General features: G+C 46.0%; 1 protein-coding gene across 4 annotated transcripts in view; it reads left to right on the top strand.

Moving 5' to 3' along the window:
* Positions 1-17,753, top strand: part of ZDHHC14 (zDHHC palmitoyltransferase 14) — a 151,088-nt gene that overhangs the window by 39,701 nt on the left and 93,634 nt on the right. The gene's annotated exons all lie outside the window — the stretch shown is intronic.

Consider the following 17,753-nt stretch of genomic DNA (forward strand, 5'->3'; position numbering starts at 1 on the left):
ATTGGCAGCTGTGCTGCGTGGGAGGAAGGAAAGAAAATTTCCTATGTTCTCTCTGACAAGCACATGTGCAAATCTAGACACAGCCTCTTGTATAAAAAAGTAAAAGAGAAAAGAGAAAAAAAAGTCTCCACTCTTGTGTGTGTGTGTGATTTTCTTCTAGAAAAGGTCTCCTGTTTAATGTAAACCTATGTTCAAAACGTGTCTGGCTTCATCGCCTTCGCCCTCACGTGTAGGACTGAATTAGGAAAGAAGGTCCACATGTCTCAACTACAGTAGTTTATTTATTAATGGACAACATTGGGGAAGTAAGATTGTTAAGTGAAAAATAACATGAAATAGCTCCTCTTGATGACCGTGGGTGCAGAACTGGTAGCTGTTGACGAATAGTCAATAATATATATTGAATCCTTACTCAGTGCCTCGATCTCTGCCGGAGGCTTTCTGTGTGTTTCTCGTGCATTCATCACCACAGGCTGGTGAGGTGGATGCTCTTACAGATGCGGAAAGTGAGGCTCAGAGAGGTCTCGCTCAAGGTCACACAGCCACTGAGTGGCAGAAGCTCATGTTTAAAGCTGGTGGTCTCATTTCAGAGGCTCTGTTCTCACTGTACTAAAATCCCACCCCAGGAAACAGGGGAATGGCTCTTAGTGATGTAAAAAGGTATTCTGCATTTAACGCCTGACTTGCTCTATCATTCTTCACACCTAAATGCACACAGTAATAGTACCATTTACTTTGTGAAAAAGGAAAATAACCTTTGATTGCAGTGACATTTACGTAGCTTACAGCAGCGGAATAGCCTGGTACATCCCTGGCACACAGGTGGTCCTCGTAAGTACTTACGGGAAGAACTTTGCATGCACGGAGTCAATGATGATACCAGAGTGTCCCGATGAAACTAGAAAGGAGGTCAAGATAGTTTGGTTCTACTTAGCACAGACTGGCCTGAATGGTCCAACAGTGCACATGTTTAAAGACTATTTCACATTTCAATTCCACTGTTTAATAATAAATTCCATTAATTATTGACCATCATTAGTCCCCATGACCATCCAGTTTTCTGTGCAATTGAAAATAGCTCAGGCATGTTGAGTGTCACTGTTAGTCACCTGAGCCCTTCCAATGAGCCAAAGCAGGACCCCACTTGTGCATGTGCAAGGAAGTTGAAGATCAAACCCAATGGTCATATGACTCATGACTTAGGGCAGCATATCAGCTTTGCTCCTGTAAAACAGGGTTTCAAAAGTTCATTGGCTCTTAACACCGAATGTGTATTTTCTTGCTCATGTAACACAAAGCTACTCTTCAGGTAGCGTGGCCCACTATGGCTTTTCTCATCCCAGGAGCAGGGTCTGGGCACGCTGCTCTCATGGCAGAGGGCAGAAGCAAGATGCCACATGGAACCACCACATTGAACTTGGAGCCTCTCCTCTGATGTGGCGGGTGTCACACTTGCTCACATCCTATTGGCCGAAGCAAATCCCAGGGCCAATCTGATGGTGGGGCCAGAGGTATACGCTGCCCGCCAGGATGCCTCGCGGGTCACGCGGCCAAGGGCAGAGTGTACCGTCTTCTTGGGGATGGGCGGTGGGTAGTGTGAGTATGACTCTGGAGAAGCTGGCAGTCTGCACCTTCTCTCGGCCCATGTCGGGAAGAGGAGGCCTGCTCTGACGTTGCCACCTTGGTTTAGGTATTTGGTTTGGTTTGGGAATAAAATCTGTGCAACTAAGTTTTGCAATTCCTTGCTCTCACTCCAGTGTCTGAAATCCCTTTGGGAACTGCTTCAGGAATGGTAGGAAACAGCAGAGTGGTTGATTGGCCTCTTGTGTAAGAAGCTCTGGGAACTCTCTTGCCTTGAGAAGCATGACTTTGACTTTCAGTTGGAATTACTGTGCTGTCCCACCAGCGTGAGGCTGCCTGGGGCTCTGGACTGAGACGGCCAGAGCCCAGGTGGGGGAGGCGACATGGTAGACAGGAATCTCAGTGGACACTCGCCTTGAGGGAGGCAAATGGCTGCGGAGCGGAACCCATAGCTGTGATTTCAGATCTGTGTCACCGTCAGGGTACAGAGTTAACCAAGTCAACGGGTAGCCACGTGATTAAATACGGAGGGTGGGAGGTGAACTCACCTGGACATTGCAGCTCTGGTGTGGGGGTGAAAACTACTTTGGGCACATTCCTATCTAACCTCAGATAAATTTTTCAGAGCTATCTGGAGCCAACTTCTTATTTAAAAACTATAAACAGCATTATTTATTCATTTTTTCAATAGGCACTACATTCACAGTGTTCAAAAGTCAAAGGGGACAAAAAATATTCTCCCAGCTCCCTCCAGGTCCACCCTGGGGGCTGTTACTCGTTTCTCGTGTATTTCCAATCTTCCAACAGGTGTTATATTTTAACCTGTTTGTTCCTTGGTACAAATATTTTGTTACTCAGTATACAGTAGGAAAAGTATTTTGTGTTAATATAAATAAGTTTCCACTCTCAAGTTAAGTAATGAAAGAAGATGAAGTTAATAAAGTACAGGCCTGAGTAGTGAGTATTTCAAGGTTCAGTATTAGTATTAAGTTAACTCATGATACAAATCTTTTATCCTCAAGATGCCTCTTTTATTAACTGTAAAATTAACACAGTGATTAATGCTCTTTATCACCAATGAGCCACAGCAGAGCTCCGGGGAAGGCACATAGAATATGCAGGACGTTACCTGAAAATTTTGTCGTGCTATGTTCATTAACGAGGCGGAAATATGAGATTGGGCCGAGACAGATGAATCGATTCGTAATGAGGTACAAGAGCCTTCTTTCCCCCAGCTCCCGGAGCTCCTTGTAGGTCTCTAACGCCCCTTTCTCCTGGTGTGCCGGTTTGTCCAGGCAAAGTAAATATTATTTCCATTAACTAAGGAGAAAATAAATGTTTGCAGTACATCATTTCCCTGGCCGCCTGCCCAGGGCCCTCTCATCCTGATGCAGAAAGCTCCGGAGGCAGGAACAGCTCGCCCGCCAGCCCTGCGGGGGAAGCCCGGTCGCCCCACCGCAGCCCACGCCGGCCTCCTGGGGAGCCAGTCCCCTTCCCTTTCTGGTCACTCAGCAGGTGCACCCTGGAGGCGGCCTCTGCCCAGGCCGTGCTACCGGTGGGGTGTGTTGTATTTTTTTTTAAAGCAACAATTCTAAGACTTTTTAAAGGAAGATTTATCCAGAACTTGGTCAAAGAACATATTTGGGCAAAAGGGAGGCAGTCGTTTCCTTTGTGGCTAGTTTGGAGCCAGCTTAGGCAACTGTCCACGGGTCACTCGGGTTAGGGTCCCACTGTCAGGGTGAAGGGTCAAGCAGGAGGGTTGCTTTCATGACTAAGGCAAAGTCCTGAAGTGAACATGTGGCCAGACGTTGGATTTCCCATAGAGGGAATAAGACCCCACAGTGGGGAGAGTCCCTTTGGAAGCCAGAATTGTGGGCAGTGACTCTGGGCAGGTCCGCAGAAGTAGGGCATCAGCAGGGACCAGGGGGCACTCCCAGTGACTCCCAGCAAAGGGCTTTAGCACTGCCCTCCCATCACAGTTCATCTATATAAGTTATATTTATGTAAAACCATTGAAAAGGATTGCTCCGAATCACTGGGGATAAATTAGTATTACCCAAAGGGACCAAGGGATTCTAAGAGTTACCTTCGCCTCTGTCTTGTACCAGCTTCTTGCAGCATTTTTGCTTATACAAGAGCCACATAGTTTATTAAAAATCAACAGAACCAGAAACAGATAAAATCTTGGTTCATTCGTCTTGCTCCTGTCTTCTTCCGGTTACATTTCCATTCCATGTGGTTGTCTGGCCAAAATAGTTTCTATTTTTAAAGCAACAGAGGATGTGCTCAGACTTGAGTTGGAGAGGCCAGCCCTGGTGTGTCGGGGTGCAGTGCCTTATTTTGGCCCAACCTCTGGTCACAGCAAATCATGAGCCTCCTCTGCCCTCTTGGGACAGGGACAGAGCCCTCACCAGGCCTGGGCTGGAGAGAAGTTCTTTTAAGCCTAGTGCCCTATGGAAATTATCTGGGAAATGTATTTAATTAGAGTCTGGTCTGAAAGTGAAACGTCCCTCCTCCACTTTTTTATGCCAGGCTTTTAATGTTTTTATTTTTATTTTTAAAAAATATGTCTTTATTGATTTCAGAGAGAGGAAGGGAGAGAGGGAGAGAGAGATAGAAACATCAATGATGAGAGAGTCATTGATCAGCTGCCTCCTGCATGCCCCCCGCTGGGGGTCGAGCCCGCAACCCGGGCATGTGCCCTGACCAGGAATTGAACCTTGATCTCCCGGATCCTAGGTCCATGCTCAACCACTGAGCCACACCCGGCTGGGTTTTAATGTTATTTTTAAAAAACTATATTTAGATGCAGAAAAAAACTCCAACTGAGGCAAGTTGGTTTTACTTTGGAAAAAGCCAGAGAGAGAGACAAGGAGAGAGAGAGAGAAGTGGGGTAGTGGTGGGAAGTTAGGAAGTAAAACTAAATGCTTCGAAATGCCTAGAGTTTAATATTACGAAACCAAGACATTAAACTTAATATCCCTCTCCCTTAGCTGTTGGTTGAGCCCAAAGCCGTCCCTGGGGTCGGTGCCTTTTTACCAGCTTGGGCTCCATACACAGTGTTGACCCGAAAGAGTGAGTCTGGTGGCATGGAGCACATTAGGGCGATTTTGTGGGTTTTAGCAGTGACCCTTCCTTGTACTTCGATCACACGTCGCTGTTCGTAACCTTATAGCAAAATCCATCTGTGGTGGCTGTACTTCCCTTTTGTTTCCTGCAGTTAAGCCTGTATTTGTGATTTGAACACTTGGCGTCTGTCGCAGTCCTTACCTGTCCGTCCTTACCTGGATCTAGCTGTTCTGTCATCTAGCTGACATCTCCAGAAGCTCACCTTTTGTTACCTGATGCATAAGCACTGTCTTCACACCCGGCTCGAGCCTTCTCCCCGTGGCACACCCAGTCCACTCCTAAAAGCCCAGGTCACCCCCTACCTCATCCCAGTGCTTTCCTTGACCCTTCAGCTGGTGTATATCTCTTCATTTTCTAACTCCTTGACACATTGTATCACATAATTAGTGACCTGCTATATCAGAATTATATACTGATACATCAGTGTGTGTGTGTGTGTGTGTGTGTGTGTGTATATATATATATATATATATATGCACACATGAATGTGGAAATACACATTTATAAATACATGGTGTCTGACTATAATGCTGGTTACCTGCTGAAGGTCTTATTTGTGCATTTGGTCTCTGGTGTGGGCAAGAGAGGCCCCTGTTCTGGGCTTTCTATCGCTTGTGTCTCCCGTGGGGTAAGGAGTCCAAGGGGCTAAGTGGATGCACCGCCCCTTCTCGTAGAACTTGCTCCAATACCCGGGACCCAGAATTCCTCGTCCAGATGGCGTCGAGCCCGCTTACACTGGCCGTGCAGGCTCTTCCTGTGCTGCTCTGCACCCCTAGGACTGAGGAGCGGGCCAGGGGGCCGTTCGGAAAGGCAGGTGGGGTGAACAGCACTTGGCCGGGCAGACTGGGTTGTCCCCACATGAGGGGCGGGGAAGGCGCCTTGGGGGGAAGGTGGCCAGGGCTGGGAGCTGGGCGAGGAATGCCTAGGGGCCAAGAGTCCTCAGCTAGAACTTGACCTTCCAGGTCCTGTTGAAGACATTTGTCAAGGGGGATAACCAGGTCGTTTCAGTCTCTTGCCTTGATTTGGAGCATTCGCTACTTAGGCAGGGTGAGGGGGCCGCCTTTGTCCTGTGTACCACGATTGTTGGGGCTTTTCTCCCAGAGAGACCACAAGCTTTTGTCAGCAGTGTTTAAAAAATATTTTGTTTGATTTCTTTGCAACTGTGGCACTTAAACCTGACTTCAGGTAACTTAAAGGATATATTTGGGATAATTGCTGAGCGAAGTTTCTCTCTTTACCAGATGAGTGTTTTTCCTGTCTAGAGTGTGTGTGGTGGGTGGATAAGCTGCGCACAGCAGCCTCACAACCAAGCATAAAAAACCCTTTCGTTCATTATCCAGTTCATCTCAACAAATTATATTTTTCAGTTTATATTGCCTTCGCCTCTGCCTGCATATATTGATCTACCCTCTTCCCCGTCCTGTTATCTTCTATAGACATCATTAAGTGTGCTTGGAGCAATGGGAAGACAAGTAAGAAATTTAATAAAACTTTAGAATGTATGGCTTCAACTATAGGTGCTAGAGTACAGTAGATTGTCAGCATCTTGAAGAGACTCTTAGCCTATTTTTTAAAAAGATACCCTTTCCACATATTAAAATAATAAAAATGAGAGTGCTTTAATTTAGAATTAGCCTACTTAGTTCTCATAGACCTTTAAAGGGAAGCACTATGATCCCCATTTTATAAAAGAGAAAACTTAGGCTCAGAGAAGTTTAGTGCCTTGCCCAAGGTCACACAGCCATGATGCAGAGGGGCCAGGCCAAGAGTGGAAATCATTTGACTCTGAGTGAAGGCCTCTTTGCTCAAAACCTTGCACCTCCCAGGTGCCCAGGACCACAGGACCACGACCTTATCATACACAATCACAAACATTTGTCAGTCAGGGAAAGATAATTTTCCTGTGGGGAGAGGTGTTAGGTTCATAAAGAAATAGGAACTTCAACCCATGGAAGATGTTGGTTCTTCAAATACATTCAGGAGTTTCCCACCAAACATAGGTTTACCTGAAACTTGGACATATAGCATATATGCCTGGGGGGGGGGGGGCTGGGGCTGGGGGGGGGCATCTGTAATACTGTCAACAATAAATAAATAACAATTTAAAATTTTTAAAAGGAATAGAAAGGGGATACATTGTCTATTATAGGAATATTACTCAATTTCCTTTTAAGCCCACTTTTAAAAATCAGATTTATTATGGTATAGTTTACATAAAACAAAATCAACTCATTTCGAGTGTACAGTTGGATGAGTCTGACAGATACATTCAGTTGTGAAAACATCTCGACTGTTACAATCAGGAACCTCTCATCCTTCTGGGCCCCTTTGAAATCTGCCCTCCCCTCAGCTCCTGGCAGCCACTGATCTGCTGTCATCGTAGTTTTGCCTTTTCTAGGGTTTCATTTCCATGGCATCAGACCATGTAGTCTTCTGTGTCTGGCTTCTTTTACTTACTTCGAGCCCGCTTTAAATTGTTTTTACTTTGGCTCTTAGTCCCGGGGCACGTGAACTTGGCTTTGCTCTCCAGGTGCAGGCAGATGGTATCACCATCCCTGACTTATTATTGATGGGAAACTTTGCTCAGAGAGTTAGCACCTCAGGCAAACCGCTACCTGGGATTCCCCCCATACCCTGCTACGCTTTGATGTCAGACAGATTATGGTTGAAGTTGCAGGCTGTCCACTTTCCAACCATGTGATCTCGAGCAGGTGTGAGCTCCCTGGGCCCTGGAGCTCCCCCCTGCAGGAGAGAATGGTGTAAACCTCCCAGGGTTGTTTCAAGGGCTAACCGAGATTTTCCATGTAAAGTACTTAGCGGTATCGGGCGCAGCATAAGAATTCATAAGTGAGCATTCTTTAAGCACAGCTCTTACACCTGCTTTCTGACTGACCAGTGCTAGGGACCAACAAGGTGAGGTTAAGGAAATTTCCCATTTATGGTATTTTTCAAGCCAAACTAATTTGCAGATTTCTCTGTAAAAGATCGTGAGCCTCATCTCTGATGGTGCTTTGAGACACGTGGTAATGACTTCAGTAAATACTTATAAATGTCAGCAAATAAATGTATTTGAACAGGAATAGTTCCGAGCCTGTGGAATACACTGAGTTAAGAACTAAAGAAAGAAGAAAATCACGCCCTGGCTGGTTTGGCTCAGTGGTTAGCACGTGGGCCTGTGGACTGCAGGGTCTCCGGTTCGATTCCGGTCAAGGGCACGTGCCTCGATTGCAGGCTTGGTCCTGGTCAGGGTGTGTGCAGGAGGCAACCAACCGATGTGTCTCTCTCACATCGATGTTTCTCTCGCTCTCTCTCCCCTTTCCACTCTCTGAAAAACAATGGAAAAATATCCTTCGGTAAGGATTAAAAGAAAGAAATCACCAAATTGTTTCATGGACTTTAGGAATTCCTGGACACTCACTGTCCTCCTTTCACTTTTGTGTGAAATATTTTTTTGCAAACTGAAGGGTCTGAAACTAACCAGCCCTTCAATGGATCAATCTTACTACTTCAAGAGGTAAATAAAAAACCAAACCAGTTTCTAAAAAAGTCATATGTTTACTGCCAGTCTGTTTCTGCCTTTTGACAATTGAGTTTTAACACCCCTGCTCACATCTGTAGTCTGAGCTCAGGTCAGCTCCTGCAGCTGTGCAAATAGCAATACAATCGAAGGTGGCTTGTCTTTCTAGAAACATCACCCAAGGAGATTCTTAACTCAGATTTCCCGAGGGCACACATCCGTAATCAGCATTTTATTTTGGCCGGATTTTAACTTCTTACAACATTAAGGATCTCTTCATGCAAAAACATGTTAGTGTTTTTATTTCATCATCATTGTCACCGGTGGGAGAGATTTTGATGTCAAAAATCTGGTCTTGCATCTGCAGAGCTCGTGTCCTTTGCGTGTGAGCTGAGAGGGCTGAGTGAGGGTGCCTACACCACGCTTAGGATTGCCAAAGAAACCAATTAACCTTTGTGTGATCTTGACCTTCAGCACAGCTTACACATGCCAATCCTTGGGGCATCTTTCTTTGATAAATTTAGCACAAATCAATGTCAGAAGTAATAACAGTTTTTGAGGTATTTGGAGAAGTAGCAAATGGAAGAACAGTGAATGACCTTCTCCGTTTTCCATGTCATGCGTAGTCGTCTGGAACAGAAAGGTGATGTCTATACCTGCTCCTTAGCAATAAAAGCTGAGTCATTCTATGAGCTGGATTATGAGCTCCAAAAGGGCAGTGTGTCCCCAGTTCCTAGGACAGTGCCTGGCACACAGTAGGCCCTCTACTCGATCAACATTGATTTAATTAATATATATTCATTCAGTAAGCATTTACTAATAAATGAATACATGGGATGATGAAATAATGGATTAATCTACTGCTAGACTACAGCGAAAAGAATTATTTAAGAGACTATTAGGTTCAAATAAGCCAAACGCAATTCTTTAGGGTAGAAGCGTTTCACAGAAATTAAAAACAAAAGGCCCCACACTCAAATTATTTTATGGAAGCCTTGTTTCTTGAATATCAGTTATTGAAGGTGGTATGTACTTTTGAGGGGAAGCAAGAAAGCAGAATAAGGGAACAGAAAGTGCCCGCTGAGGTCCCGAGGCATGAATGGGGTCCCCGGACTGTGGAAGCTGGCAGAGAATGCTGATGGTCTTGGGCTCCTATGGGTTCTGGTGAGTGGTCCAGCAAGTCAAGAGGCCCCTGGGGATGCTGGCCAGCCTGACTTAGCACAAATTGCTACCAGGTCAGCAAGTCCTGGGGGTGAGGTCATGGTGCCCACTAGCCCCTCCTTCCACCCAAACCCAGCCATGGTGCCCACTAGCCCCTCCACCCAAACCTAGCCTTGAACTGGACAGATTTCCAGTTTCTGATGTATTTTTGCCAGTATTTCCAAACTGCCTACCACCTATGCTACTAATTTCCTAATGCTCTCAGTATTTTTCTACAAATGGATTCACTGGAAAGGACTTAAGTTTGCCCGTGAACCACTTAACCCACCTGCTTTATGAGACAGCCTCTACAACCCGAAATATACCACCTGGGTTCACCTCCTCTGTCCCCAAGCAAGAATGTCTGAGGTGGGATTTTTTTTGAAGTGTGTATGTAGGGTGTCCCAAAATAATGTGTGCACACTTTACAGCTGATAGCTCAATTGATGTTTGTTTCTTTTCAGATTTAACCCATTGGCCCTGTATATGTTGTATATGTTTTGGTATGAAAATTACATACCCTCATGGATTTTTAAAAAGAATCAGAACCTTATGCTAATTTTAAAATACAGTAGCCTCCACGAAATTATAACTTCAGCCTTTGCTTTTTTTTTTTTTTTTTTAATATGTCTTTATTTATTTCAGAGAGAGGAAGGGAGAGGGGGAGAGAGAGAGAGAAACATCAATGATGAGAAAGCAGCCTTTGCTTTTGGTAGAGCTTATGATATCTTAATTTTCTGTGCTGTCAAGGAAATTTGAGCTTAGATTTTGTAGCCTAAATTAAAAAGAAAAATGTTTGACATGTCTCATAAAGATCACTAGAACATGGGAAGTGTTCTTTTTAATAAAGAAACTAATCACTCCTCTCGTGGAGAGTAGTAAACAGTATTCTGGCTCCCTCCCCTCTCCCCCACTGCTTGTTATGTTTAGTTTCTTGCGTGATAGAAATCTGCCCTACAAAGCTTCTGTGATGAGGTGGATTTGTTTATTGGACTTGGTGTCTCCAGGTTCCTAGGGGCATTTACTTCAGACAGGAATTCTAAAGGGATTCTTCTTTTCATCTATGTTCTTGAGATTCATAGAAGACATTCTGTGTGCGTGTTGATCTTTTATTTTTAAGCTTTATGAAATCTGAATGACAGGGTGTCAGTACACAGAAACCTTGACAACCCTTAAGTCACACTCTCTGATCCCACAGAATAAAGCTTTAACTTTTTACAACTGTTAACTTCTTCTGTTCTCTCTGGCCCCTCTGTTGTAAAACTTGAACCATCAAAGAGCTTTAATTTTAAGGCACGTTTCACACGAACATGACAGTTTTATATTTTACTATTTTGATCTGTACTTAAAAGGATCTTCTCATAATTGGTCTCTGCGCTTAGATTGGCTAGCAGTGATGTCAGTTCCATTCATTCAGTAGATATTTTCTGAGCATCTGCTGTGTCCCAGACACAGCGTTAGGGGTACAGCATCTTTCCTTCAAAGACCAGATGGGTGATGAGGCGATCCGCCTGAACTTCTATTAGATTTTGTTCATCCTGTGGTCATTGTTTTTTGTGGGAGGGGACCATGGGTGACCCCCTGTATGTACTTCCTTTTGGTGGCCATTGCATTATTTTCATTTCTGGCTCTGAGAATAGCCTTGCTTATTCATTGGCAGCTGTGGTTACAAGTGCTTATCTCAGGTGCTTAAGTATGGGGTATATAACCTAGGTTGAGGTTTAGGGGGAAAAAACATTTGCTTAGACAAAATAAATGTTTATTTCCCTGTCATAAGCTAGGTTGGCGGGGCAGTGCTACTCCTCACATTTCTCAAGTCCAGACTCTTTTTTGTTTAGCTGTAGCTGGGTTACATTCCCGAGATTGCCTCATAGTCCAACACAGCTGCTCCAGCTCCAGCCATCGTATCTGCATTTCAGCCACCCTGAATGCCAGGGGTCAAAGAAATAAAGTCAAAAGACATGCATCTGCCATTTTTAAGCATTGTCTACTTATTTTCCCTCCCTGACCTCAATCTTTGCTACTGGTGAATGCACTTTTCTTCTGATATCAAAGAGTAATTCTCTGTCATCTTACTAAATACTGTATGGTAGCAGGCCATGCTCTTTAATTCTAGAAGGTCCCTGGCTGTGAAATGTGTTTATCCATAAAACAAAGAAGAAACATACAACATGATACTACTAATTTTAAAAATGCTTCTAGTGTATCTTTAAACATGAACTAACAAAATCAAAAGCAAACACGAGATTAGTGCTCCGATCTTTCTGAAAACTGAAAACTTTGAAAACTTTGACTATTTTCTCCATATTAACAAAGGGTTTGTGTGATGGTGGCTCCAGGCCAGCCTGGTACTTCCTTTTGTTAATGCGTATTTGATGCTGACATCATGTTTAAACACCGTCTAGGCCACAGTCTAAACAGTATGGATTTCAGCTGGACCAGAAAGCATCCTTTTGTGCGTGCCATTGACAGCCCTGGGAATGATGCCATCGTTACTTTGGTTGAAAACACGCCTCAGTTAGGTATCACCAGTTTAACAATCTTATTTATTGCAAATGGAAGCGCTTTGCCGGCTTTCTATCTGGATGTCTGTGGCCTGAAGTTTCCTGGGAGGTGCCGCCAGGCCACTCTGAAAGGCACTAAAAGGCTTTTAGAAGTGCACGGAGCAGGGCGTTTGCTGCAGTGGCATTTTCTTTCCCAGTTCTAGAAGCATCTCCCAGTCTACACCCACAGGATGCAAGTGGACCAGGCCACCTGACACACTCAGTCCTGGTCTGAGTTCAGTCACCAAGTCTCTAGGTAGAAGGACTCGGGGACCAAAAAGAACAAAAGCAAGAAAAGGGAGCATGCGGGCTTTGGGGGTCATGTGGGCAAGCAGGGCTCCCCGCCGAGTCACTGACCGTCACCCCCTCGCCCCCCCACGAAGCAGGTAAATCACATGCAAATCCCCCCTAGGCTTTTTGTAGAGAGTGGTTCTCTCCAGGGCTTTTTCTGAAGTTGGGAGGCCCTGAGAATGGGGACTTTTCGACTGTTTTTGTTTTGTTTTCTAGCTCCTAGAGTTACAGCAGTTGATGGGTAGGGTCCTGGGGCGGGGGGGGGGGGGGGGGGGGGGGGGGCAGCTTCCTGACTCGCAGCTGCTCTTTCTGCAGGCTGGGGCCATGCAGGGGCCATTGTCACTGTCTTCATGAGGAACAGAATGTAATCTTTCTTACTGTCGCCTGGGCAGACAAGCGGCTCTTGTTGGGGGAAGATGACGGTGGAGCCCAGGCCTGGCTCTCAGATAAAGCGGTTAGTTTCGACGGGGAGTTAGGGAAACATGTTGGCCCATTGTGTGTGTGAGCAGCCTGCTCCCCAGCACTTATCTCAGCACCAAATGACATCTTTGATGGCTGCCTCGGGCCAGTCCCCACCCCTCCCTCTGACTGTGGGCGTCTGAGAGAGAACAGAGGAAAGGGGAGTGTTGCTTTTCTGGCCAGGGCTCCGTTTCATCAGCGGTTCCCCGAGGTTGGCCCATTGCTGCTGCTGTTGTGCAAACAGCCTCGCCTGCCTTAGGAGGAGCCTGCTGGGGGGGGGGGGGGGCTCTTTCTGATCTGCTTCCCAGGGAAGCCGCCAGCTCCTGGCCCTAGATTCTGAGCGGCGGCCGGTCAGGGCTCGAGCAGAGGCAGTCCCCGCGCCTGTCCTTCTCGCCCGTCTATTTTGTAACCACTCTCAGGGGCCTAAACAGCCTCCCTTGATCCGTTCAGTGGGTTTGCTTTGATGCAGGTGCCGACTTCGTAGCGGGTGGTCCAGGCAGCCCTGTCCTTGCTCCCCCTCTAGTGGGCAGAGCCCGGGTGGGGGCAAGTATGGAGGCCTGGCCCGTAACAGCGGACGGCCCCTTCCCCGGGGGAAATTCGGGCAGCCTTGGCGTCATTGACCGAGAGCACTTTAAAAAGTCTCAGGACTAAAGACAAAGCATTGTCACCCCTCCCGTGGCCATTTATGCTTCTTGCAAGCTCAGGGTGGGCAGGGAGAGGAATTGATCCGCCTCAGCCTTCTTCTAATCTCTGTTTTGTAAAGCTTGGAAATTTGCCAGGGAAGGAGGCGGTGTAAGAAGAGGTTTGCAATTGTTTGGAAAGTTTGTTGAGCCCTCTGCACCTCTGCTTTAAATTACTGTGCAGTAACGTCATGGTTAGTGATTCCACTCGTTAGCCGTGCTGGCACGAACCTGAGCTGCCAGTGACAGTTCCTGGCCCCTGCACTGGCCTCGGATCGGGACTCGGTGTTGGGCCGCAGGGCTTCACTGATTTGGCCCCAGTGAATGTAACTGGAGCCCAGATCCACCCCAAGAGCTCGGGCAGGAATTATAGTCGGAACCGTAAAATCTGTTATGTGGACTGGGTTGGTCAAGGTCAGTTGGGAATGATATTTTCTGTAACTGAATATGAAATTGGCATTTTGCTCTAAGAATTCTAGAGCAGAACTGCTCTGTAATGTTTTAAAATGCACAATAGTCCTGCACTGTTCTCTCTGTTGGCCTTTGTCAGCGAGTAGGAACACACAGAAATTAAGTCAGGCTCTCACAATATTCGCTCGAATCTTTACCAATCATTTAAGGGTTTTATCTCTGCTTTTCTCATAAGCCTAATAATGTAGACACAGGATTTTCCTGTCAACTGCTATTAGGTGAGATTCGTGTCAAAATTATGCCTGGAAGTGTCATCTCTTTGGGGACTGATTAGTGGCTTCTGCATATAGGCTGCATTCTTTTTTTCTTTGTTTTTTAAATAATTTTTTAGAAATATGCTTTTATAGATTTCAGAGAGAAGAAGGGAGTGGGGGAGAGAGAGAGAGAGAGAAACATCAATGAATCAATGATTGGTTGCCCCCTGCACGCCCCCTGCTGGGGATCAAGCCTGAAATCCAGGCACATGTCCTGGCCCTGACCAGGAATTGAACCCTGACTTTCTGGTTCATGGGCCCACGCTCAAGCACTGAGCCACACCAGCCAGGCTACAGTCTACATTCTTGGTTTTAATTGTTCTAAGGGGGTGACATCCAGCAGCCACTGCCTGGCCCTCCTGGTACCTCCCAATCAAGTGCTGCATTGACAGAGGTTCCCCCAGGGCAGTTGTGGGCCTGGGGTTGTCTGTGTCCTGGTGACAAAGAAGAGCAAATTTGGACAAATTAAAACACAACACCAAAGAAACCAACTCTTAAAACACTGGTGAGCACATCTGCTTAGATGAGCTCTGCAGGGAAGATGAAAAAACAGCTGGTGTCTGTCCCCCCGCCCCTACCCCATGCACTTGTAGCAGCTTCTCCTCTTTCTGCGTCGGTGTACATGAGAACCTGGTTGTTGACATTTACTTATGTTTGAGCCTACGGGAGTGCTGTTGTGGGGGGCTGGAAGGAGGAGGGTTACTTGGGTAATTTTATGTGATTGCTAACAAGTCTTTTCTCCTCTCCATTGTTCCCATGGTGATTTTCCTCGTTAGGCATCGCATTGATCTTGTGAGTTTTAATTAGACTCTAATAGTCCCCAGGAGCAGAGAGTGTTGTGAGTCCTTAGTATCTTCTTTTATTTAATGTTTGTTGATGGTTGGACAGCAGAAAAAGGTAGAAAATCTATTCTGTTGGTATCTGTTACGTTGCTTGATATCACACCACGAATATAAGGGTGTTGTGGAAGGAAAAAAATTAATAGTAAGTGATTTTGCTTTTTTCTTATTGAAAATGATAATTCAAAATTCCTAGTAAAATTTTGGTTTTTAGAATTCACACAAGAGGATAGACCACAGAGGCTCCCAGTCTGTGGGCCTTAGCCCAAGAGAAACTGGGGACAGTGGGGTTACTTCAGGGGGTCAAGAATCCAGCATTGCCTGTAACCAATGAGTAGCATACCTTGCGTATGTGTGTGCGCTATTGCGTGTTTTCAAGCACGTGTAGATCCCATGTGACTCATCAAACATAGATTCAATTAAAAGCATTGCTGAATTCACAGTAGTCTTCTCTAATCACATATTTTCTCAATAATCAAAAGATATAAAATACAACTACTACCACATGGGGACGCACATAATTTTTTTTACATTAAAAAATAGTTCCTACCCTTGAAATGATCAGGAACTGCACTTCTGAACTATTTATCAGAGTAGCATTGATTCATGTGTAAACTTAGAAATCTGTAGGATAAAGCTGTTTCTCCAAAAGTGCCTGTGAAAGAATTCTCTGAAAAATAAATGATTGACATTTGTAATAATGTCCAAAATGTGCCTCATAGCTCCTGCTGTTTCTAAATGACAGTGTTCCAAATAACTGCTTCATGGTGGCACCAGGCCTTGCGGGCGGAACAAGTTAGTTTCTCCGTGACCTCGCCCTGTATCCCCGTCCCTCCCAGCTTTTACGATTTCCCCAGGTGTTAGGAATGGACGGATTCCTTGTTTCTGGGGTGGTGGCTGGAAGTTTGGAAACTTTGTTGGTGGGGTGATGTGAGTTACAGAACGAGACATCTTCCATTGTGTGACAGCAAAGCTTGACCAAGCCTCACTGTGTCTAGGTGTCACTCACTGATGATCACAGTCAACTGGTGTGGAAAGGGTTGGGGGGTGGGGGGAAGTCTGGAGCAGAGGCAGCCTCGGGATTGGAACCTCCAGGACAAGGAAGCCTGAGGACCCTGGCCGTTCATAGGTGGCCCGTGCGTCCCTAAATGGGGTGCAGGGGTAGCTATGAGAGGGGGACAGTTAGTGGCCAAGACCACATGATTCCTCTAAGTTGACCCGTCTATATGCAACTGTGATGTCCTTTAAAGAGAAGTCTTGCTGTGTCTACTTCTCCAAAGATCACATAGCAGTTCTTGAATTTCTGTGACCAGGAGTTTTAAAGAAGCTTGCTGCTTGGGGAATAAAAAATAAACTCCCTGAGTTGGAAAGAAATCATTTCGATGTCATCTAATCCGATTCCCCACCCCCTGCAGGAATCCTTCTATAGAAAAGCATCTGAGATACTGGAATCGGTATTGTTTTAATCAAGAGTTCCAGTTCTTACTGGCACATTCGACTTACACGGAGGCAGAAAAGAGCGTGCCTAACACTGGGCCTGTGTGTACACACTCCATTTGCTCCATTTGAAAAAATGAGTGAGGAAGGGTTTCAGAGGGCTGTGGCGACAGGCACAGGGCCGCTCGGAGACTCGCCCGTGCCTCTGACAACAGTCTCTGGCCAGTCGTGCTTCTCTCTGTTTGCAGAGGTTGGTGACAACAGGAGGTAGGCAAATAATTCCTGGATCTATTTTTTCCTGTTTGGACAATGACTAGAACGAGCGTGTGCTCAAGAGGACTCCCTTTCCTGCCTGCTCGCGCAGCGACTGGCCGGGCCAGAAGCACGTGCAGCGTGTGGCGGAGAATCTGATGTCATCGCTGTGTACTTCTGGGTTGGCCTCTGCAATCACACGCACATCCCAGGGGCCTGGGAAATTCCCGGGTGGCCACTGCCACGGACACTGTCCCGTTGAATCCGATTGAGCAGAGGGGTCTAACCTCAGATGGCACAAGGGGGCGAGGGGCTCTGTGGGGAACAATGCCTTTAAAAGGCAGTCGTCTTGTGGGCAGAGTCCCCTGGGCCTCTGTGAATATATTGGATGTGAATTTCTCTTCCTCATTGTTGAATAATGGTTGTTACCAAAAATAGCTTCACAAGGGACATCAGGATACAACTGTCACAAGACACAGGGATCAGGCAGATGGCTGTGGGCTTTGAACTTTGCTTTCCTGAACTCATATGTGTGGCTTATTACTGGCCCAAGTCCTATTGCTCATGTCATTCCCAATGGCAAAAGCAGTTGGACTGTTAAAAGCATGCTCTCTGGTCATATATCCTAGTTCTTTCTTTTCTTTTTTTATATATATTTATTGATTTCAGAGAGAGGAAGGGAGAGGGGGGGAGAGAGATAGAAGCATCAATGATGAGAGTTATTGACCAGCTGCCTCCTGCACGCCCCCGACTGGGGATCGAGCCCGCAGTTGGGACATGTGCCCTGACCGGAATCAAACTGTGAACCGCTGGATCCTAGGTCAGTGCTCAACTGCTGAGCCACACCAGCCAGGCATGCCTCCTAGTTCTTAGTTATTTCTGTAGCAGCAGCTGTATTTTGCATTAGGGCCTTTAAATTAGGAACCCCTTTACAAACACATTCTTCTAGATTTGAAATAAAAATACAAGGGTATCTGTTGTATTTGGGACAGTGTGTACCAGTGGCAGTGCTATCCCAGGTCTGAGGGCAGGGCAGGGAGATACCGACCCCAACCGGATACCTCCCTGCTGCTAAATAGGGGAGAGGCAGAAGAACAGAG

Source organism: Miniopterus schreibersii, assembly GCF_964146895.1.
Source record: "Miniopterus schreibersii genome assembly, chromosome: 6".
In the NCBI taxonomy this organism is placed as follows: domain Eukaryota; kingdom Metazoa; phylum Chordata; class Mammalia; order Chiroptera; family Miniopteridae; genus Miniopterus; species Miniopterus schreibersii.